Raw genomic sequence first — 24,146 nt, forward strand, 5'->3', positions numbered from 1 at the left:
ACCAAATCCTCTGGCGAACAGTTTCTGGTATGTTTCTAGGTCAAAAACAGTTCTTGTTAACTCATAGACTAATCTCTGAGGCTATTAATTAGAAAAGCTTAAGTCTTTCTTCTCTTGGCAACTGAATTAAACTTACGCTTCTGCCATTTTGAACATAAGCTCAAGTACAGCATCCTGTCACACAATAAAAGAAGACCAAGGAAGCTAAGAGATTTGACCTAGAATGTAAAAAAATCTTTACAAAGTCCTGACTTGCCAGCTCCCAGGTCAAGATTTCTGAGACTCATTCATAGGACTCCATTTACCATGGACGATCTCATCACCAGGATGAATAAAAATGGACTTAGGCACCTTTACCAGAAAGGAAGGTCAAAGAGCAAACTTTGATACAGGTACATAACCTTGATATCGCTAATAGGTTTGGGGACAAAATAACTTTTTTTTGTTTATTTATATTTTAGAGGGGGGGCGACAGAGTGTGAGCAGGGGAGGAGCAGAGAGAAAGGGAGACACAGAATTCGAAGCAGGCTCCAGGCTCTGTGCTGTCAGCACAGGGCCCAATGCGGGGCTTGAACTCATGAACTGTGAAATCGTGACCTGAGCCGAAGTCAGACGCTTAACTGACGGAGCCACCCAGGCACCCTGGGGACAAAATACTTTTGATATGAAAATATGTTATATTTACACACAATTTTTTCGTTAAGACTCAATGTAGTATTTTCCCAAGATATCTCTGTGGGTCACTGCAGAATTGGGCAGAATCAAGCCCATTTGATCCATAGAATAACTGGGCCATGAACAAGGGTTAGGTCATAGAGTTAAAGAAAATACAAATTGGAGAATTCCAGAATTTAGAAGAGGGATACAGATGTTACTAAGGAAAGAATTCTAGGATATAAGAACTAAACACTGGTCCTTATAGGATCAGCTACACAAGCAGGTAAGAGCACAAATAATTCATGGTATTCATTTCTCAAACCACTAAGAGGAATACTCTGATGGAGTACATCTCAGAACTGACAATTTTAAATAAATTTGACTTTTAAAGTGAATTAGAAATTTACTTCCATTTTATATGAAAGCTTTTCTTCTTTATGTCCCTTCCCTTTTATAATATTCTAACAAAACTTCTTTCTTTCCCTTTGAAGCAGGGGTGTCTCTTGGTTCATAAGAGATGGTTTATAAATAACACCTACTATTTTGAACAGAAAATTTCAAGAGGCAACACAATTCCGTCATTCCAACTGGAAGAAGTAGTAAGTTTCACTCTTTTTAAAAGTCACATTGATCCAGGTCGCACTTAACTTTATCATTAATTACTGTGGCAGACAGACCCCAAGGAGACCCTCCAGAGAGATTCACCTCCTGGTGATCACTCCTTGTATAATCCCCTCACCTTGAGTGTGAGCTTCCAAGCAGTGGAATATGACAGAGGTGACAGGATGTCACTCTTGTGATCAAGTTACCTAACAGGGGAAACGTGATTTTCCTAATTTCTTGACGAAGTAAGCAGTCATATTGAAGGAGACTATGTGGCAAGGAACTGTGGGTGGCCTCTAGAACCTGAAAGTGGTCTCTAGCCAGCAGCCAGCAAAAAGCTGAAGCCCTCAATCATACAACTGGGAAATGAATTCTGCCAACAACCTGAATGAGCTTGAAAGTGAAGCTTAGAAGTGCCTTGAATGGACTCAAAAGCAAGCAAATAAAAAACAAACGTTCTAATGCTTATAAAAACCTATTCATTTATTCATTCAATGAGTGTTATAAATTATTTGAGTGTCTGCTTTGTATTTGGCCTTGTTCTAATTAATAAGATTACAGCAGCAAACAGGATGAAAACTTAAGTAAACAAATAAAAATTATAATTATAATGTGATAAAAGCTATAAGGGAAATAGGGTAACATGATAGTCACAGAGAATGGAGGTAGCTACGTGAATGATTGGGGATTGACTCTTTGAAGAAATACAGTAAAACGGACACTTAAAGAATGAGAAGGAGCCAGCCATGCAAAGAGCCAGAGAAAGAACATTCTAGGCTGAAAAACAAACGCAAAAAACCCTAAGAAGGGAATGTGCTAAATGTTCACAAAACTGAAAGGAGGCAGTGTGGCTAGGACATAATGGGCAAAAGGAAAAGTGGTCAGAGATAAAGCAGACAAGGGTCTGACAGGTCCCATGGCAAGGAGTCTGAATTTTATTCTTTTTACAGTGGGGACAGAGATAGGATCTAACACACATTTGCAAAAAAGCATGCTGTATAAAATGGACTGAAAACAGACAGAAGTGGAAACAGGGAGTCCTGGTAAGAGGCTTTTTCAGTATACCTAGACTGTGGTCTAGAGTCAGGAGGTTGGAGTGGAAAAAAGGAGAAGCAGTCAATTTTGGGAGATGATGAAGCAAAAGAAAGGATCAAGGATTTTAATAAAAATAAATTTTTAATGAGGATAGGTTTGTGGCTCTACTAACTGGGTGGATGGTGATGTCATTAATCGAAAATAGGAAAAGATGGCAGAGATTCACTTAATGGTTTCCATCTTAAATCTGGGGAAGGTAGGGAGAGTTAGCAGACAGAGGCCAAGAGTTCTTTTCTAGACAAGTCTATTTATTAGACTTCCAAACTGAAAAGTCAGGTTGGCAGCTAAATATATGGGATCTGGAGCTCAAAGGAGAGATGTATGGGGAAGCATTCCAGGTATGAACATAATAAACATCTAAAACCTGGGGAGGGAGGCAAAGTGTAGGGAAAGGCTCGAGCAGCAACAAGGGACAGACGTGGAAGTGTGCACTGTAAGCAGCTATAAAAATGAAAAACTGAATACAATTCTTTTGCCGTTGCTATTTGCAAATAATTCTGAAATTCATCTAAAAACTACTACTGGTTTATACTGAGTGTTCCCTCCAGAATCCTTTTTATGAACACCTAGTAATTTTCATTGGATGAGACACTTAACCTTTAATGATAGATATTCCATAAGTAAATGATCATGACAGGACTGAATTGTCAAGTGAGAATTCATAATTTGGTTCGGGTGTTACCACCATGAAGGGGCAAAATACAAAGGGCTGCGGAGAAGCTATATACTAAGCTGTCAAAGTTCTTCAAGTTCCTTGTACAAGAAAATCCATTTTTTTAGTAATAACACCAGAAAATATTTATATTGGGTGCTAATAAATGTCTGGAATTTTATACTGCTAACTTAATTCATCTTCACACCCCTGTGGTTGTTATTATTGTTGTATAACTAGCTCCATTTTGCCTAAGAGTAAAGAGGCACAGAGCAGTTAAGCAAGTTGCCCAAGGTCACACTGCCAGGGTGTAGCTGAATGCAATGGGTCTATTGCTGGAGCCCAAGCTTTTGAACACAATGCCCTTCTCTGTTTCTTAGAAGTGAAGTGGTATCATTTGATCTAGCGATGCTAATTCCAGCTCTCTTGCTTGGGTTGCAAAGAAAACCCACTGACTTTACCTATTTTTTTTTTTTATGGGAAAGTTTTGTAACAACCAGGAACACATTTTTTGTTTACAAGGTAATATTTTCTATTCATTCATAAGGCTTACCATGACTAAAAATATTCTGACAAAATAGGTATGCTTTTAAAATTCTGTATCACATTGTTCTTATTACAAATCTGATGTAAATGGTGACAGTGTCTATGTAATGACCAAAAAAAGAAAAAAGAAAAGAAAGAAAAAAAAAAGGAGATTTGTGAAGAAAGTACAGTCCTTGTTTTGACAGGGTACTAGTCTTTTCTCTTATAAAACTATAATTTACTTTCTCCTGTTCCCTTTCCCTCTAATTTTTCTATCCTTCTGTCAATAAGAAAAATCAATTACGGCATTTTATTTGACACACTGAAAATAATTATGATTTGCCACCTAACCAGCTCAGCTATGAATGACAGATACTTTTTCTTTTTCTCAAGGGAAACTTGACTGCTTTGGGACATTTCCATTTATGGGTTTTGTTTGTTTTTATTTATTTTGAGAGAGAGAGAGAGCACAAACACGAACCAGTGGGAGAGGGGCAGAGAGAGAAAGAGATAGGTGCAGAGGATCCAAAGTTGGCTCTGTACTGACAGCAGAGAGCCCAATGCAGGGCTCGAACTCAGGAATCATGAGATCATGACCTAAGTCAAAGTCAGGCACTTAACCAACTGAACCACCCAGGTGCCCCGGGACATTTTCATTTATGGTTGGTTCCTTCACAGCAGAACAGTAAGTATGGAGGTTAGGACATAAGTATGTTCATGTCAGAGTCAGAAGAAAAGGAGTTATGTCCCTTCTATTGGTGGTTTTCCTTCTTTCTCCTTTTGGGTAACTATCAGTCCTGATAAGTTCTAAACAATTACATTTTTTAAAATGTAAAAAGCAAATTATTTCATGGCTACCTCCCTTTTTTTGGCAAATAGTACAAGAGAAAAGAATGATGTCCAAAGGTCTTCAGGACCTATGCTCCCGTTTCTCCTAAGTAAATTCCCATATTAGACTATATTCCAATAGAAGGCCTTCTATTACAATAACTTCTCAAAACTTATAGGACTGGAAAGTCTTACAGGAGGTCATAGTATAACCTTTCAATTCACAGATGAGAACATCTGTACACAGATATTGGCTACAGTGATTGAAGTTAGGACCGTGTTCATGTGCTCTTATACCTTCTACCATGAACAAGGAATACAACCCAAGTTTCCTCAGTTTGGTTTTTCTATAGCCACATTTCAAAAGACAACAAATTTTCCTTTATTCACCAAACATCTGAGGACACAAAAGTAGGCAAAGTCAAAAATTACTAACTGCAGGGAACCTGGGTGGCTCAGTCAGTTGAGCATCTGACTTCAGCTCAGGTCACAATCTCCCGGTTCGTGAGCCCCACATCAGGCTCACTGCTGTCAGTGCAGAGCCTGCTTTGGATCCTCTCTCCCCATCTCTGCCTCTCCCCTGCCTGTGTTCTCTCTCTCTCCAAAATGAATAAACGTTTTTTAAAAAAATTACTAACTGCAATACAGTATGATGAAGTACAATGGTTCCCAAATGTCAGTTCATGACAAACTTTTTAGTGGTCAATTGCAAAATGAGAAAAAGAACAATGTCAAAGTTTTTCGACGAGATGAATTTATTCAATTTAAAGAACTGTCCTGTACTATATAATTAAGACATTCCTGCTATTTTGGTACTAAAACAGTCCTTTAATTTTTCCCTGTTATGTGGGGGGAAAAATCCCAGAAATATATCACTCTCCCTAACCCTACTATATTAGTTATCTACTGCTGTGTAACAAAATACCCCAAAATCTAGCAGCTTAAAACAACAAACATTTATTATCTCAGTTTCTATGGGTCAGGAATCCAGGAGGTTAGCTGGATGGTTCTAGCTCTCATGAGGCTGCAGTCAAATTGTCAGGTGGGGCTGAAATCATCTGAAGATCTGAGTGGGTTGAAAGATCTTTTTCCAAGATGGCTCACTCGCATCATGGTTGGCTGATGGCCTGAGCTCCTCAAATGCTGTTGGCCACAGGCCTCAGGTCCTCTCCATATAGGTCTCTCCTAGGGCTGCTCACGACATGGAAGTTGGCTTCCCTCCAGTGAGTGATCCAAGAGAATTAAAGCATCCAAGACAGAACCACAATGACTTTTGTAACTTAATCTCAGAAGGGATATGCCATTACTTCTGTCATTGTCTACTGGTCACAAAGACCAGTACAATGTGGGAAGGGACTATATCAGAGTGTTAATACCACAAGGTAGGGATTACTTTAAACCATTTTGGAGACTGGCTACCAGGACCACATTTCTTTTTTCTTTTTTTTTTTTTTAAGTTATTTTACTAGACCACAAAATCAAATCTGAAAACTTTTGCAATAGAAAGGACATAAAAGTTAAAAGATTACTCTTCTAGTTAGTGAAAAATTAAGTCACTTGATTTTCTTGCCTAGGTTTCTTTAGAAAATAAGGGGGTTGGATTTGATAGTTTCTTAAATACCTTCCAGTGCTAACACACTACAATTCTACACTAGGGATGATGATGATGGTGATGATGATAAAGATGACAATGAAGACAAATTTGATAACTTGCCCAGGTTCACTAGGCTAATAAATGGTGAAGCCAAAATTTGAACTCAGGAAATTCGACTGTATAGCCTATGCTATATATCTTAACCTTTGGAAATAAATGAAAATGAAAGACAGTGAGAAACACTAAACAAGTTAAGTAACATCTTGCTACCTTACTCATCCACTGCAAAAGGGAGAAAACAATCTCATTCCATCCCTACTAAGTATTTCATAAATACTAATTAGCTATTTTATTATAACTTACTTAGGACAACGTAATATAAGGGCCCACTTCAAGAAACCTGTCTTCATAACAACTTGTAATATAATAATGCTTTCTGTAATATGAAATTTCCATTGTAAAATGAACATGCTTGCTATATTGTTAGGGTATCACCTCCAGATGACTTTGGTAAAAAATACCCATAGTCAAGGAAAGCTTCTATGCAGGCTTGTAGAGGGGGAGGGGGTGGTGGTAGTAATTTTTAATTTTTAATCTTGGTATTTTTTTCTCCTTTTTCTTTCTTCTTCTTCCTAAGCACTACTTTTAATTTCCCTTGAAAACTTTATAATAGCTGACTTTTTAAAAAAAAAAAATTTTTTTTTCAACGTTTATTTATTTTTGGGACAGAGAGAGACAGAGCATGAACAGGGGAGGGGCAGAGAGAGAGGGAGACACAGAATCGGAAACAGGCTCCAGGCTCCGAGCCATCAGCCCAGAGCCTGACGCGGGGCTCGAACTCCCGGACCGAGAGATCGTGACCTGGCTGAAGTCAGACGCTTAACCGACTGCGCCACCCAGGCGCCCCGTATAATAGCTGACTTTTTAATAAATCATTTTTCGTTAATGTTTTTTAAGAAAATATGACAATCACTATGCAGATAAACAAAAGACCATACTATAATGGTTTAGTATTATTTATCCTTCTCTTTAAAAAAATACATACACATACACATATATGCTCATTGGCATCATATTCATGATAGTTTCAATTATGTTTTTTTCTAGATGTCTTCTGAATGTACTTCTTCGTCCCCCAAATATTAATACTCTTTTTCACCAAAATTAGAAACCACTGAGCGAACGCTATTGGTATCAATAACAAGGAAAATCTGTGACTGTGGCTGCTCAGTGCTCAGTAAAGGCAATCTTCTGGCATGAAACAAGGCCAGAAGTCAGTTAAAAAGAATGATGCAAAATTTCTTAACAACCTCGCCAGAGAATGAACATGAAAAATAGAGGGCAAAATAACATTGTCAAATTTGCTTTCCATTTTAGAACTCAAGGCAAGACAAAAGTCACCTTGGGAATAGTAGACAATGTTTCCATTGCTTTTCACTAATATGGCAGAAAAAAATTAATGTTTCAGGCATTCAAGAGTGACAATTGTCTTTCAGACAGTTGGAAAGGACTTGAAAAAAACATTTGTTGGAATAAATGGAATGTGCCTTGGCTTCTGTGGTCAAAATTTCTGGGACTCAGCTGAAACAAGATTCTGGCTTAAGACTTATATGGTTTTCATCACCCTATAAACATTAACATTATTGATGCAGATCTGTCGCTTGAAATATTTTACCCATATCCTCCACTGCAAGGAATTTTCTTTTTACCCATTCATCTCTAGTGACAAATTTGTGGCACTTACAAATTTAAAAGGCTGTCAAAATCTAATAATGAAACCTTGGGGGGAGTCATATGGGGCACAGATCAGAAAGAACCAAAATTAATTTCAGAGGATTTACTACATAGGTTAGGGGTCACCATAAGGTGAATTTCACTCTACAATGTGAAATCTACAGAAGCAATACCTTCCCAGAAGTAAAGAAGTGGTAGAAAAGGAAGTAGTGCTAGTCAAGGCATGGAACAAAGTGAGAAACTCGTTACAGAAAGCAATGCATAGAGAGCATAGAAAACCACATGTCGTCAGTGACTTGAAACCATGCCATACTTGTTTTAATAATGGCTAGTTCTAAAAATCAGATATACTTTTCAACCATTGATAGCTCACCTGGGAAACTATCCATCTTAACAGGAATTGAATTTAAAGGCTTGAGTTCTACAAATCTTCCCTAGAAAGTGTAACAAAAATAGAAAGATAATTTAAAAAGAAAAAAAGGCCGGGACTTTCCCCCCTGCCTAAACCTCCATGGTACCTGGTACTAGAGGAAGTCCAGTGGCTAGGAACATGTGTTCCTCAAGGCCTTAGTCTAGGTGTCTTGAGGAAGGAAAGTCAGAAGGAAGAGGCTGCAGGCTGGTACATCATGCAGAGGACACAGATGAGGAAGGCGCTCATGAACCAGGCGGAACCTCTGGAGAAGCTCTGGCCTGGGGTACGCCAGAGACCATACCGGAATAAGACCTGGGGCATTCATTCTGAGTCAGACTATAAAACAGTTGCCTTCTGTAAGAGGTAAAAATTAACGTGCCAGGACTCTCGGCAGGCTGATTTCACATAAAAAGGAGATGGTTCAGGACAGCACACCATGGAAAAAGGAGCCCGGTGCATAAGACAATCAATCCTGATAGAAATCTGAGGTGGGGAATCAGGTCACTACTTCATAAATGCTCCTAATGTTGGAACCGCAAGTCCCGAGACCACAGTCCTTTCTACCATGCCAGGGATGGGCTGGTGGTCTCCCAACTACACATGCTGAGAGAGAAGAACAGGAGTGTAGACAAAAAACTGTGCCACACCCTGCCACGACTGAGTCTTTCTAGCCCTTACTCACACCAGGGGAGAGGCGAATCCTTCCCTCACCTTTAAAGCTAAAATCTCACAGACCTAAGGATTGGAAACCCTTTACTCTTGCCTGAGTTCTCAAGTCTGAGGTCTGGCCGTTTGCAATTTTTCTGTACAGTGCCCAGATGCAGAAGGCCGGAAGGCAACAGACGCTGCTCAAAAGGTCTGGTGAGCGTGCTGGTCAGATCGTTAAGACTGCTTGCTGCACCCCGTTTTAGTTTCCTAGGGCTGTCGCGACAAATTGCCTTACACTAGGTAGCTTAAAACAACAGAAATGTACTCTCTCACAGCTGTGGAGCCTAGAAGTCCACCATCTCTGAGCGAGAACCCACTCCACTGCACTCTCCTAGCTTTTGGTACTGTTGGCAGTCCTTGGTATTCCTTGGCTTCCACTTACATTCACTCCAATCCCTATCTCATCTTCTCATAGTGTTCTTTTCTCTGTGTGTTTTCTCATACAGACACCAGTCATTGGATTAGGGTGAGCCCTAATCCAGTATGGCTTTATTTTAATTATATCTATAAAGACCCGATTTCCAAGTAAGACCATGTTCTGAGGATTTGGGTAGCTATGAATTTGGGGGGCATATTAGTCAACCCAGTATACCTCCAAATTCACCACAAGCAGCATCCAAAACATTTATTCCACCTATACAGCTAAATATTTATTTTACCTTCCCTCACCAAAGAGGAAAAAAAAAAATGTAGGATTCTTCACTAAGGAAATTAAAAAGGCCCCAGGGAAAAAGTCTTCTGAAACATGGCATGTAGACATTGCCCAGTTAAAGAATAGACACCTCTCCTCAAGAGATCACAATAAAGCAAACTACTTGCATGTAGCAAAGCTCCATCTGGCCTCATATGGCCATATTCTTAAATAGGAAGAGATCACCATGGCTCTCTTAAAAACTGAAAAAGTCTCCATTCCAAGGAATATCAAGATAAGAGAAGAACAAAACAAAACAGACAAAAAAAGCAGGAGAAACAGAGATAGAGGGGGAAATCCCTCTGGTTTGCAGTCTTAGGAAAATAAAAGAAAATGTTGTAGCTAAAAATAAAAACAAACAAGAAATAATACCATAAGAAAGGAATTACAGATCAAGAGATCATTTTTTAGAAATTAAAGTTAAGATTGAGGAGGGCACCTGTTGGGATGAGCACAGGGTGTTGTATGGAAACCAATTTGACAATAAATTTCATATTAAAAAAAAAGATTACCAAAATGATATATTCAAAATAAAATGATTAGAAGGTAAAGTTGAGGGCTGGCCCAGCACAACAATAACAAAAATCAAAGGCTGAAAATTTCAGAAAAGAGAGACAGATTCCACCTAAGATGGTCCTTATCTACCTTAGCAAAGTTAGAGAAAACACAGGACAATACATCAGATGCATAGCACAAGGTATTTTAACAGAGCCAAATGACATCTTCAGATTATAAAAGATACAAGTGTCTAGCCCAAGGAATGAAAAGAGACAAGCACCCAGGCATATAAAGGAAAATGGAAAAACAACAACAACAACAAAAAAAACTTCCAGAGATGTGAAAAACAGGTCCCCCTCAAAGGAATGAGAATCGGGTCACCACCAATACCACTGCATGATAGAAAGTGATAGAATGGAAGCAACAAAACCTTGGAGGAAAAATTATTTTCAACCTAAAATTCTGCACCCAGGGAAACTATTATTTAAGTGTGAGAGTCAAATGCCTTTTTGACATGCACAAAGTCAAAGCATTTACCTCTTACACACCTCCAAACAGTTATCTATCAATGGTAGGGTTTTACTTACTGCTTTTTCCTCTTTTCAAACCTTCCACATACTACTAGTGTAATAAATGCTTTTTATCTGCTGAATGAAGGAGAGTTTAAAGCAAAGGTCACTTCTTTTTTTCCTTTTCCCATCACTTGTAAATAACTTGAAAATGGCATGTCACAGTTCCTAAACGGGATTCAGAGATCAGAGTCACGTGACTTAACCCTCATGAGATTATTAAAAACTTTGGAAAGCATTATTTTGTTCTATATAAACCAATTTTCTCCCTCTACACAGAATCCCAAAATTGGTCTCTTTCGTCAAAAGGAAACCAAATGGTAAAACAAAACATATATGTGAAATAATAGGCATTAGGTATATAGAAGTATGAAAGCTATGTACCAAAGTATTTACCAGAGAGCCTTGTTTTTAGTTAGATACTTACGACATGGTCCTGAATATGCTACGTAACAGGGACTGAACATATAAGAATTGCATATTTGAAATCAACATAATTTTATATTAAGAAACAGGTATTCAATTCTTTAGTACAGAAAATGACATTTATACCAAGTTTTCATTGGAAACGCCAGTATTTCCTCTCTATATCTTAATATACAGTGTACAGTTATAAACTAAAAATGAAGTAACATAGTTTATTGTTTAACAGCAGTATAAAGAATACTACCAAAACCCTTTTCTCCTTTCATTTGTGACATGCATAAACAAGAATGGCAACTGTAATCAAGTCCTCTCTTCAATAACATAAGCAGCATGGTTACAGATGCCCAGCGATGCTCAATTATATTAATTATGCATACAACTTAACTATTAAGAGCACAGACTTTGAATCAAAGTAGACTTAGTTTCAAATCTTGCCTCTACTATTAACAGATTTTTAACCTTGTGAGCTTCAGTTGTTTCCTTGATAAAATGGAAGAAGAGATAGTGCCTGGCCTAACAATATGGTGAAGATTAGATTACATGGTTAATCTAAGTTTTATTATAAGCCTGGCTCAACAAATGCTAACTGCTATGATCAACATCACCACCACCACCACCACCATTCTCATCTGTTGGGCAGGCAAAACAAAACCCCAAAACTGGAATAGATCATTCTACTATTGAGAGAAGTATTCAGCATTAGGCACAGACCCTACACAAATACAATATATGCATCTCAGAGGCCTGGGAGGTTACACAAATCAGGCCAGGAATATGACGGAGATGGGTAAGGGCTGGTGGTTCACTGGTGGTGTGTCCTTTCCAATCAAACTTAAAAATTATTTTAAAATTCCAGTGCTAGCTAAATGAAATCCTCTGCTGGTGGAATATGGCCCATAGGTAACTGGTTTTCACTGCCTGAACTAAAACCATTATTTAAGCTCTCAAGCTGCCCCTTAGAAAGATACCAGAAAACAGGATTCTAAGATTCCAATGTGTTGCTATGATTTTTTTCTAGGTTTCTCATTTTAATAAATCTTTTTTTCCCCACAGAATAAGAGTTACATGTTTTAATTACAGCAAATTAGGAAAGTGTGCAGGTGCACAAAGGAGAAGAAAATGACACATACAATCTTATCACTGGGGAGCAACTGATCTTAATGTTTAGGGATTTTCCTTGTTCCTTCAACTTTTCATCGGCATATTTTTCTTCTTGTAATACAAATACAAACCCAAGTTTTTGACTGAATATTTGGATGTTTGATTTAAGAGTCTTTGGAAACTTAACATTAAATAATTGTAGCTTATTCAGTTATATGGACACACTTTAGTAATCCAAAGTCTTTTTAAAAATCGAACATTTTCCTTTGCTTTCTCAGTATTTAATTATAGGTAATACTGTAAGAATATGTTTATGCATAAAATTTAAAAGTTAACTTACTTCTTTAGGACATAATCGCACCACCCCCCCAAGAATTGGTCAAAATGAAAAAGGACATTTTAAAGTCCCTTGATAGATATTGTCCATCTGAACACTGAAATAGTTACATCAGTAACTAATCCCACAGAAAGATTAAGGAATGCCTTTTGGCTATCTGTTTGCCAACTATGAATCTACGGTATGTCTAACACATATGTTAAATTAAGATGCTGAAACTACTCCTTACACATCATCAAAAGAAATTAAAGTCCAGGGAAACATTAAAATTATCATCCTAGCAATATTTTCAACCAACATCAACCCTGAATTTCTTTTTGTTTCAGAAGTATAGGAATAAAAATTAAAACACCGCATCTTACTTACATCAACATTGTCACAGAGCCTACTGTAGAGCTCTAGCTCCCGCTGGGATGTGCTATGGAACCTAAAGTCTATCTACCTAAGAGTAAAGCAGTAGCAATTCGCCAGCTACAGTTAATACAAACTGTATAATCATACCTGATTCACCTATTTCAATGAAACTTGGAGGGGTAAAGCTGATCACTTCATAAAAGTGATCAGGGTCTTTAGTAATTAACGGTCTCGGTTCTCTAGGACAGGTGAAACCAGGTATCATGGTCAGGTTTAAGAGCCCCATATAACAAAACAAATAGTGCCCCAAAATCTGGAAGTGAAACCAGAGTTTTACATTTCCTAACAGGATAGCAGGGGACCATACACACACCTAAACGCCAACAACAAAACAAAACAAAACAAAAAAACACGAAGGACTAGGATACTAAATTTTCTTACTCATCTCATGAGACTATTATATGGAAATCAAGTACAAGAACAGCGAGGCATTTGAAAAATTAAACGTCATTATCACTAGATGTTATAAATTGGTACATGTGGAAGCACTAATTACCAGTTAAGTTTAATATGAAGATACTGAATTCAAAGTTCCTTAAGGGTAGGGATCACGTTCTTTGTGATTCCCATGGTTTATAGCACATTTGCTTTGAAATTGAGGGTATAATTATTTATTGAGTAAATGAATAAATAATATTAGTAAACTATATTTGATTAGTATCATATGCAAAGTGGCTTTCAAAATATTTTCACAGAACCATTGAATCTGTAAGTCCTGGTAGGAACATGTTTCCAAACATTTTAGATCCTCTATGCAGGAAGAAAACAATTATAATATTCCTATTTTTTTTGTGCTTTATAACATTAATTGTGAAATAAGTTCCTCTCAGCATTGTATCTTAAAATAAAGCACTGTCCTTTTTCATTAGATGTTCAAGGGGGGAAGTAAGAGAATGACTATATATGTCAATTAAAGCAATTATAGAACAGAAAGATGTTGGGATGAATATCCATCAAGTTAGTTTTAGAACACATAAGAAGCATCAGAGTTTTGGAGGAAAAAAAAAAAAAGGCAAAACTGCCCTATCTTGGCTGAGTAGCACTATTAAATTCAGATGCAGGGTTCTATTTAGTTTGGACAGGTCCCAGCCACAGAACAAAGTCAGTCTGTCTTAGTACCATAACTGAATTCTACAAGTTAACAGCTTTTCATGAAAAGCTGCCATTTCAAAATGTCAATCAAATCTGAGCATAAGTGGGAACTCCTGCAGAAATAACCAGCTGCAGGTTTGAAAAACATTTTTCACTGAAAGTGGAAACACAAAAGATGTTTGAACGGGATCTCTTTTCATTCCTGTAACAGTAGACGGCCATTTTCACAACATCAAGGACAGAAAACAGAGGGCAAAATTGCAAATAATGTCTTGAAAGGGCTATTTGCAGGGGTGATGACTGATTCAAGTTACAAATGACAGAATTATTGGCAAATGGGAACTCATTAATATGAAATTGTTTGTTTCTCATTAACTGATCACAGTCTTAGACTATTCTTTTAATTGCACTTGAATGATTATACAATACAGAATGAAATGTAGCCTCAAGTTTTGACATTTACTTTCAACTTCTTTACAGAAATTGATAATGGTATCACCTGTCTTTATGAGTGTGGGGGAGGTCACCAATTATAGTTTATAATCAAATTTTAAAAAACATTATTTCACTTTTCAGAATGTCAAAGACAGTAAAAATACCACGAGATCTCGCACCTTTCTTCCAAGAAAAAAATCCCTTCTAAGCAATGCTATAATAAGGTGAAACTACATAAGGGTAGCAAATATGATGTACTGTATGTGGAAAGGAGCTAGTACTTACTCAGGAACATGCACGTCAGAAAGTAAGACTTTGCAGAAGACCTGTCAGCACACTAGATTTTCAGAGGCATAAAGCAGCATACAGATTGACCAGAAAATAGCTTTTAAAAACTGTTGCACAATGGAAAGAGAGTGATGCAACACAAATGCCCTACAAACATTTTCTTTTTACATCACACACTTCCACAAATTATTTTTTTTTCCACTCATTGACAGCTAATAGGAGAATTTAATGTTCATAGAAATGATGACTCCTCTGAACACCAATGCAGTTGTCTGTGCAGGAGAGAGGATATTAACACTGATTTTCTTTTGTAGAAACGGTAGGGAAAGTCAAAACTGTAGTTTAAAAAGTACTACCTATACCATACATAAGGTTCTATTAGAATTTTCTGGGCTCCCAAGATTAACCAAATTTTATGTATTTGGAAGATTTGGAGAACCTGTTTGAGCCTTGTTTATATACTTATTATACCCCATATTGTTGACACTTAAATATGAAAACAAACAGGTGGTATTTAGAAATTAGACTCCAACTCCCAAATAAATGCTACAAACTATTTAAACCAAGAAGTGTTTTCATACTGGTATGACATAATTCAGGGATGCGAGAATCTGCTGTCTTATGTCTTTTTAAGTTCAACTTCCCTCATTTTCAGAAATTTAGTCTCTCTCTGTTTTGCTGACACAAAAACTGACACACATCTCTCCCAAATGCAGATTTAATTTTAGTAGGTATGGTCTAATTAACATACTTAACTCTAGCCCAAATTGTGATTCTCTGGTTTCACACACCTATATCTACCTGGGAATTTCTCTTGGGTTTATAATCAACAACAGCAAAGACTCAAAATAAGCACCTAATACCATTCGTATATAAAATTAAGTAAGCAGAGATATAATAAGTCTCACTAATCTCCCTTAATCTTTTCAAAAGAGCCACAATTCAAGGTCAGCTATATACACCAATCACATTCTCCATTACAGAGAAATAGTCTTCATTCTAATGTGAGTAAATGAATTCAGTTTTAATATGTGTTTCCAAATACGGGACAGTTAAGCCTTGGCGCAACAGCATCTTCTGCTCTACTTTAAGAACTTTTCATTTAGTGCTATAGCATTCATAGAGGTTCCTAAGAGAATACCCAATATTTAGTTCCAAATGCTTTTAATTCTTGCATTTGAACAGCTGTATGAAGTGGCAGAGCTTCTTAAAAAAGTTGGTGGGAGAGGGGGGCATGAGTTGGTTACCAGTTGTCACCCAAAGATAACAGTTACTTTTATGGGGGTATTACAAATGCAAATGGTTAATGCGGTATAAATTGTATACTAGACTTTAGTTAGAATGTCTAAAGCTATCACACAAGGCATTCATCTGTGTTCCCTGTTTATGGGAATGAAATATGTAGTCATTTGAAGTCCACAATATGTATACTGTGTTTGTAATAACTGTAGATTTTACAAGCACATTATTCTTTCCATTAGGATTAAAACCTCACCGAATAGCAATTTGTGAAAGAATTCTAGCAGGGCCCGGAGCCCAGAACTCTGACCTCTGATGAGATGCTTGGCAGCAACAAACTCTGGGTCTAGGCAAAACATCTGGTTTGAGTTAGACTTCCTGAAAAAATAGCCCCTGTACTGGGGAAACTGGTATTCACTCAGCTTTGTATATATACTTTGACTGACTTCAACACTGCTATAGGAAAAAAAGAGAGAGAGAGAGAGAGAGAGAGAGAGAGAGAGAGAGAGAGAGAGAGAAAGAAGAAAGACTCCACTAGAATACTTGTCAATCACGATAGACTCTTTGGTGGCCCCTCTAGAATGAAACTCTCTTATTAGCTAGAATAGTCTTTCTATCTTCCTTCCTTATTTCCACGTTATATCATATAGAATGTATAGTAACTTCAAGATAACTTAAAAATAAGTCCAAGTTTGCTATTAGCAAACACAATACATTTCTTTTAATCACTCCAGGGGAGAATCACCAGTTATTTTTAACTTCATTCTGTTTACATATATGGAGGGAAAAAAAATAAAACAACATTGTGAGGATTCCTATAAATTTGGTAAATATTAAAACTAAAACAAATTAAATAGCTTCTAACTAGTGTTCTTTCTAAAAATGATAAACGTAGTAGCAATGTTTATGGGTAAGAAGTTCTTGGAGTTTCTGCAAATTTAATAAAAATCAAATCCAAAAATGATTCCTCTAGTATATGTGTGTGTGTGTGTGTGTGTGTGTGTGTGTGTGTGTGTGTGTGTGTTACAGACAAAAATCTTCCGGGTTAATATGCAAACACGACACAACAACTTGGAGACGGGACATTACTTAAAGGTTCTCCTGCCACTTTCATCTTCTGATTAGCAGGTTTAGTAGGACAAATGAGGAAATCCATCCACTGCAATTAACATAAGTCTCTAGGTTATTTAAACCCATCAAAAGGGGACATTAAATTATTCCGCATTCTTATATATACACAGAGTCTTTTGAAGCAGGGTTCTTATATATCAGACTGAAGACAATCCAAAACGATGAATGGTGCTTGCAAAAGAAAAGGGCAGTATCTAGGTAAGCTGTTTACTATAGCCAAAAGGATGTAATATAATATTGTATATAAAATTAAAAGAAGCATAAAAACAGGATATTCCCATGTAGTACTCTCTGCCTTGACTACCATTTTCTTTGAGTTTCTAGTAAAAGCAAAAATGTAACCCAACCTATCCCACGTCAATGTGTAAGATTAAGGTTGAATGGGATGTGATTGGGAGCATGGTTCAGTTTGAAGGGTCTGGAAAAGTTCTGTAAACCTCAGGTGGTGGTAAATTGCCATTTTACCTTTCTATACATCCCTTTAATTTAAGTATCACTTTCGTGAATAGAACTACAAACTCATTTAAGTTTAGTCTTCTGACAGAGCAGTGTGGAACAGAACATAATAGCTGTACATCTCATTAAGTACAAGTTTGCTTTTCTACTAGTGGCATTGCTAAGGACTCTACTGAACAATTAACAGGTTATAAGACATCAATGTCACTCTCCAACAGGTATCAGCCGTCGGCAAAACCCACTTCCGCCATACTTCAGGGAGCTATTGTTTATGCTCTGCTTACAGATTAAAAATAAAATCTTATTGACCAAACCCAAGCCAGCATGTGCTCAAAGTTCCTCAGAAGCCTCCTGACACACACACACTTGTTTGTCGACTTGTCACAAGTAGCACAAATAGTTTTTAACATCTGTCACAACTATTATTCAGCGGATTATAAGCTTTGTACTATCTCCATATGATACACTTTTTAAAAAGAGCACTCATTTCTACCACAAAGTCTTGTTAGTTCCATTCTAATTGAATCCACAAAATAATCATGGAAAGTGAAAGATTTTGCTTCTCTTAACACTGTTTCTTGAATCCATAATTCTTATAAATTTTAACATAACGTGCATTTGCCAGCTTTGAGTAAAGTACCACGTCGCTGAAACTCAGCCCTTCTTTTCTCCACACCCTTGCAACCTTTTTGGGTACGCGCCCCACATACAACCCTCTACACTTCTTAGCTCAATAGAAAAATGTTTCTCTAAAAGGTGTTCATTTTGATACAAAATAAAAGTCAATAAAGGACATGACAAATTCTTCCCATTTAAATGTAATATTTTGAGAGAGTATATTATAAAATACAATGCAGATTTATACCAGCAAATGCCTACCGGCACACGTTTACTTTTCTATCTCAAAACAAGGATAAACTAATCCTGTTGTATTCATTTCTGAAAGAAGGCAAAGGCATTTTTGTTTGAAGCTGTGTGAGAATGCACTCAGAATTATCATACATATTTATAGGTAATCGCACTGTAGGTATATGATGAGCGGCTCAGAAAGTTTTTAGAATAATGATTGCCTAAAATGCCTACATAAATTATTTTTGAAAGACTGCTTTCCCTTAAACCTGACTGCCTAACACTCTGTGTCTGAGTCAGAGCATAAGCATAAATGTATATGACTTGACACGTGCGATGGTTTAATTTTGTCTGATGATTAAAAAGAAAGTCATTATCATAACTCTGAAGGCCACTCAGAGAAACCCTTTGAAGCACAGGGAAGGGGACTCCTCTGTCATCCTCCTTATGAAAGAAGTAGCAAGTAAAACACTTTTCTTCTTCATGCAGCTTTGGAATGTACATAGCTCACTCCTTGAGTACAGATCAAAAAAAACTAACTGTAACAATGAATAAAATAATAAAAAATAACAGTGGTGATTTTGTATTATAATAGTACTTTTACACTGGAATTAAACAGCAGATTTTCTTTCCAAAAGGCATAAAGAGCATTTCACTGCTAACCCCCTGCATTTTTGAAAGCTGTGGCCACAAAGGCACCTTTATAAAATAAGCCCCCACTTGTTAAAACTGTAACATTGCCACCATCACTAGAGTTTCACCTTAGTGACTTAAATAAATATAAATAAAGTAATAAACACTATATGTTTTATAGAGTTCTATGAACCAGAAAAAAAAATCACCTTACAAAATAACCTCCTGGCAAATGCAAAAGAAAAGCTAAATTTGGTTTGCTCATATTTTCTGAGTTCCCAGAATATAAGAAGCAGCTAGGGGAAACCTAACTTATTTAACTGAAAGACTTTTGCTTATTTCATTTTCCACATTAGCCTTTATGGAAAGCAAAGGAAAAAAAAAGTATTAAACAGGAAAGAATCAGAGAAAGGCAGTCATTAAAATAAAAAATATTTAGGGGGTTAAAACAAAATATCTTTCATAGTCTATGTTTTAAGATGACCTTGAAGAAAATCCGTCTACTGACTGATGTCGGATACCGAAAATAAGCTCTGTAAGAATCAGATATGATGGCTGATATTCTAGGCGGTAAAACGTCCAGCAAGTAAGCTACCTGCTTCGCATCCCTAGCAATTAAGTGATGGAAAAACACCATGCTGCTGCTGTCTGGTGGTTGTTGTATAAACTGTTTTACCCAGAATTGAGGAACAGAAAATACTAATGACTACTATTGTTTCAGACTTGTTAATATACTAATGGAGATTTTGTAAAGTTTGAATGTAATTCTCCAGTCACCTGGATGATAGCAATAACAACAACACTTATTTTAAATGACTCCAAATTATATACAGTTGAGTCAATTTTAATTTGTTTTCATTTAAGGTCTTCTAAAGTTGAGGCCAGCATGCTGAAGAAAAATATTAAACTATGTATAACCCTGTGTCAACATATGATGCTACTGGGAATGGTAAGTGAATTAATTTTCCAAGGAAAATTAATTACTTATGACTTACAGTTGTAAAAGCAAACAACGTAACTCTGGATTAGGGCACATTTAATTTCTGTTTGTAGGAGCGATTAAATTAATTTCATATAATTCATGGTATGTAATGGAAAGCAGAACAAAAATGAAATTCTAGACAATGACTGACATAGAAAAATGTATATATTTATGAACCTGATCCAAAAATAAAGGTCATGGATATTAATCACTGGATAATAAAACAGCATTTTTAATGGCCCTGTAACAATGGATTTTTAGCATAGTTTTTAAGAAAACTTCTCCAAACAGAAATGTCTAATGGAGAAACAAAATAGAAAACTGTAATTACATCCTATAACATCTCTAAATCTCCTTCATCCCCCCCCCCCCCAAAACAGGTAGTTGGAATAAAGGATTTGCACTTCTTTTATTTATAACAATAATTTTTGTCCACATAGATTCGGGGGAGCTAAAACTCAATATACCATTAAGTGGTTTTCTTAAAATTACAACTAAATTATCTTCCTAACACCCAAATAGTAAAGTGCTTCTAAAATGGATCATCTGTGATTCATTTGACTGAATTATGCACCTGAGTACTGCTAAGACAACAGATTTTGGCTAACTAACGGATCCTAAGAATATATGCACAGCTGTACAAAGGAAAATATTCATTTTTTTACTCTATCATTTCTACCTGTCCCGATTAAGCTAGACATAATCTTTTAATTTTGGATTCCAACTTCATGGCACAGCCCAGGTGTTAAAATCAAGAATTAAATCTTGCCCTGATAGTAACTCCAATGAGTTTCAAGTAGCTATATGAAATGTCATTCTCATGATGTATTAAAAACACACGCGAAATCAGAACATTTCATATTCTGGTAATAATCCTAAGTACTGACTATCCCTGGCCACCTGGTGGAAATCATCGTTAGACAAATTCCCACTGACGTTTGGGAGCATGGACTATGAGAGAGTAAGCATTTTGACATATTCTTTTAAAGGAAAGTAAAATATTTCTATGACTTTTGCTTTTAGGAAAGAATAGATGTGGGCTTCTGATCAAAGATACAACATGAACCCTTAAAAAAGATAGAAATAAAAACTACACACACGCAAAATATACATTTCCCCTCAAAATTTTACTTTTTACAAATTTTGAAGTATCCCCTTTTCCTGGTCACACCTTCTATCAAGAAGAGCACTTAGTATTCCCATATTATTTTATCTTTCAAGATAAATATTTATACAGGAAAAAATTAATTTATGTAACATTGCCTTTGAGACCGAAGAGAGAAAATTACTAAAAATATTCTAAATTCCATTATAATTTTAGACCTATTAAAGGAAGAAGTTGTTACATTACTTTGGAGTCTATGAAAATTAAAATTTGTAAAACTATAGTCTTCAAAGGGGATTTTTTTTTTAAGTAACTGTACTATGAGAAGACTATGAACAGAAACTTTCATTCCAAGAGAAGCTGTGACTTAAGCACGATTAGGAAATGTTTTTGCTCTATTTTGAAGAGTAAAACTAAATGGAGCAATGGAAACGTCACCTTTATGGCTTCTTTTCCTAAAACACAGGTTATCCTTATTTCAAAAAGGACCTCACTCAGCATAACCCAGACTGAAAAAGGGGTCTGCTTATAAAACTGTCCTAGATAGGTTCTCTTTAGGGTAGGAGGCACATCCAGCTTTGGTTCAACTAGTAAAGCTACCCAGGGGGCTGAAACATCACCTTGGACTCTCAGAGAACTGAAACTTGACTTTATTTCCTTTCATTTCTGGCTTCAACATCAGAACAGGATTTTGAAAAGACAGAAAAAAGAAGAGAACGGATGGGAGAACGAAACCATGTCCTTCTAGATCAGAACGAAATCAATCCCGCCACCCACATCTGTGCTGCTTAACTACACTCGTGAGAAGAACACTGAACACTTTTCGGAATGGCAATGGAGTCTACGAGATGGATGGGCAAGACTTACGGTGACACTCCCTCCTTAGAAAACACACACACACACACACACACACACACACACACACACACACACACCACCCTCTACATTCCCTTGAGTTTGAAATGAATTTCCTAAGTCTCTTCAGGCATCTTTCTTTTATTACAGCCCACATTCATATTTCAGTAGAACAACTACAAGGGAGTCACTAATTTTTTATCTAAACTATGACGTTTTGGCAAACGTTATATAACCAACTATAAATCCACAACAAGCCTCAAATACTAAAGAGCTGGTAATTATATGATGAGAAACAGCTTGATTATGGGAGAGGCAAGGCGGGCTGTCAACAAACAAACAGCTGTTTCTTATTGACAACCCATAACTAGATCGTGCATCCCAACAAACTAAGGAGTTTGTTTCTGTTGTTGCTGTTGTGTTTGTTTTTAACTATTCCACCCCCTTCCCCTCCCACGTCCAAAATACTGAGTCGATTTAAACATTAGATGCAAACCACAACAGAAGAATCGGATACACAAGGATAACAAGTAAAGCACTACAGACTTATAAAAAAATTCTGTACGTAATAACTAACAGAAGTTTAAAGTATACTTTCCAATTCAACTTCAAATGGCTATCTTTCCCTGTGCAACACGTCCTGTCATTACTATTTATAAGAGGCAGCTCCGGCAATGGGCCTGTTTCCTCATTCTTGGATTATGACCACAGCAATGCTGCCACTCTGATCCTTTGTTCTGGAAGCTTTCTCCGTAGCTTCTTCCATCCTCCCTGTTAGCAGCAGGGAATGAGCATGGGAATAAAAAGAACCTTAACATCACAGGTTAAAAAAAAAAAAAATCCACAAACGTAAATGGAATCTTTATTTGATGTCCTCGTCATACGAAATAAAATCACTTTCACATTTGCACCTTCAGGTACTTTCATGTACTTTTTGTGTGTGAGGTTTTTTTTTTAAATACATATACATTTCCTTTTAACACCCTTTCAGAAAGCATATAGGTAACCTTATTTTATTTTCCAACAAGCCACGAAGAAGTAAAATTACTTTCCCAAAGTCACACAGCAAATGTAGCTAAACCAAGGTAAGATCACAGCTCCTTTTGCTGGGCCCCTGTGTTCTTTCCACTGAACCACAACGAAATGAGGTGGGAGGCCAGTAAAAATGTTCACGCAATTTCAGTGGTAGGCAGGTTCCCTAACCATATAGAAGCTTTACCTCTCTGGGAAATTTTGGTTAAACACACCCTGCATTGTAACTACCCAATACAAGGAGGAGTATATGTCAATGGGCATACTTAATGCATCCCAGGTATGACTAACAAGTATTTTAATCTAGAATCCAACTTTCCTTTGCAAACTTAATGATAAACAGAGGATTTCTCCACAAGAAGATAGCTCCTATCTCTCTCACAACCACAGGGTTCCATTTTATTTAAAATCATGCTCTTACCATCTAGCAGATTGGGCTGGATATCTTCTGTATTCTGCTGCCATCAGTGGGTCTGTGTTCGGTTAATGCTACTCTGGGAACATGCCCGTAAATTTGTATTTTGAAAAATTCAAAGTTGCTTAAATTTGTCAACACATATCTGAGTAGGTTTCAAATCGTAAACGAGGGTAGACTCACTTTTTTAAAAGCCTGGTTGTATTTCACACCATATGAAGGGAGGGGCCCCAAGAAAAGGGACTAGGGAACAAGCTACCTCTTCAAAAAACAGCTCACAGGAGGTTGGAAGGGTGATGAGGAAAGAGGCACATAAGCAAAAGGACTCAGCAGGAGAAAATGCTGAGGAAGGCAGAGAAAAATGGAGGGCATGCTTGGAATTAAGGTTTCTCCATTAGCCATGCTTTTAAAATAACTGTTACGCTCTGTGTGTGTTTGTGATGGGCATTTAGGAGGGGAAGGCAGGGTAACAGACTTTTTAAAGCCAATTCTCAAGAATAATTTTAAAATTTCAATCTTTTAAAAAGTAACCAAACCGTTGTGAAGATAAATCCACTTTGAGCCCAGTAAATGCTAGCTGACATGGTATCAAATATAATGTCTCTGGGAATGTCCAAAACATAGTTTCATTCTTCTAGTGAGGAAGTCTCAAAAGTTTGAGAGCCCCAACCAACGTCACTAAAATGAAGTTTTGCCTACAAGCCAATTCCTTTTAAAATTAAATGTCTATCCCAGTCTGGGGCCGTGGATGATCACGGCTAATCACCGGGGCTGGAGCAGTCTCAGAGTG

General features: G+C 36.9%; 1 protein-coding gene and 1 long non-coding RNA gene across 17 annotated transcripts in view; one reads left to right on the forward strand and one right to left on the reverse strand.

Moving 5' to 3' along the window:
* The window catches only part of SRBD1 (S1 RNA binding domain 1), a 226,676-nt gene that overhangs the window by 72,846 nt on the left and 129,684 nt on the right, over window positions 1-24,146 (reverse strand). The window lies entirely within an intron of this gene.
* On the forward strand, window positions 865-22,825 carry LOC102900228. 2 transcript variants are annotated; one of them, XR_439940.4, is made up of 4 exons: window positions 865-940; window positions 1,149-1,256; window positions 19,832-19,916; window positions 21,737-22,825. It is a non-coding gene; the product is annotated as an uncharacterized LOC102900228 (long non-coding RNA). The 2 variants fall into 2 exon arrangements; XR_890136.4 differs by having other exon boundaries at window positions 866-940; window positions 1,152-1,256.

This window comes from Felis catus, chromosome A3 (assembly GCF_018350175.1).
Source record: "Felis catus isolate Fca126 chromosome A3, F.catus_Fca126_mat1.0, whole genome shotgun sequence".
Classification (NCBI taxonomy): Eukaryota; Metazoa; Chordata; class Mammalia; order Carnivora; family Felidae; genus Felis; species Felis catus.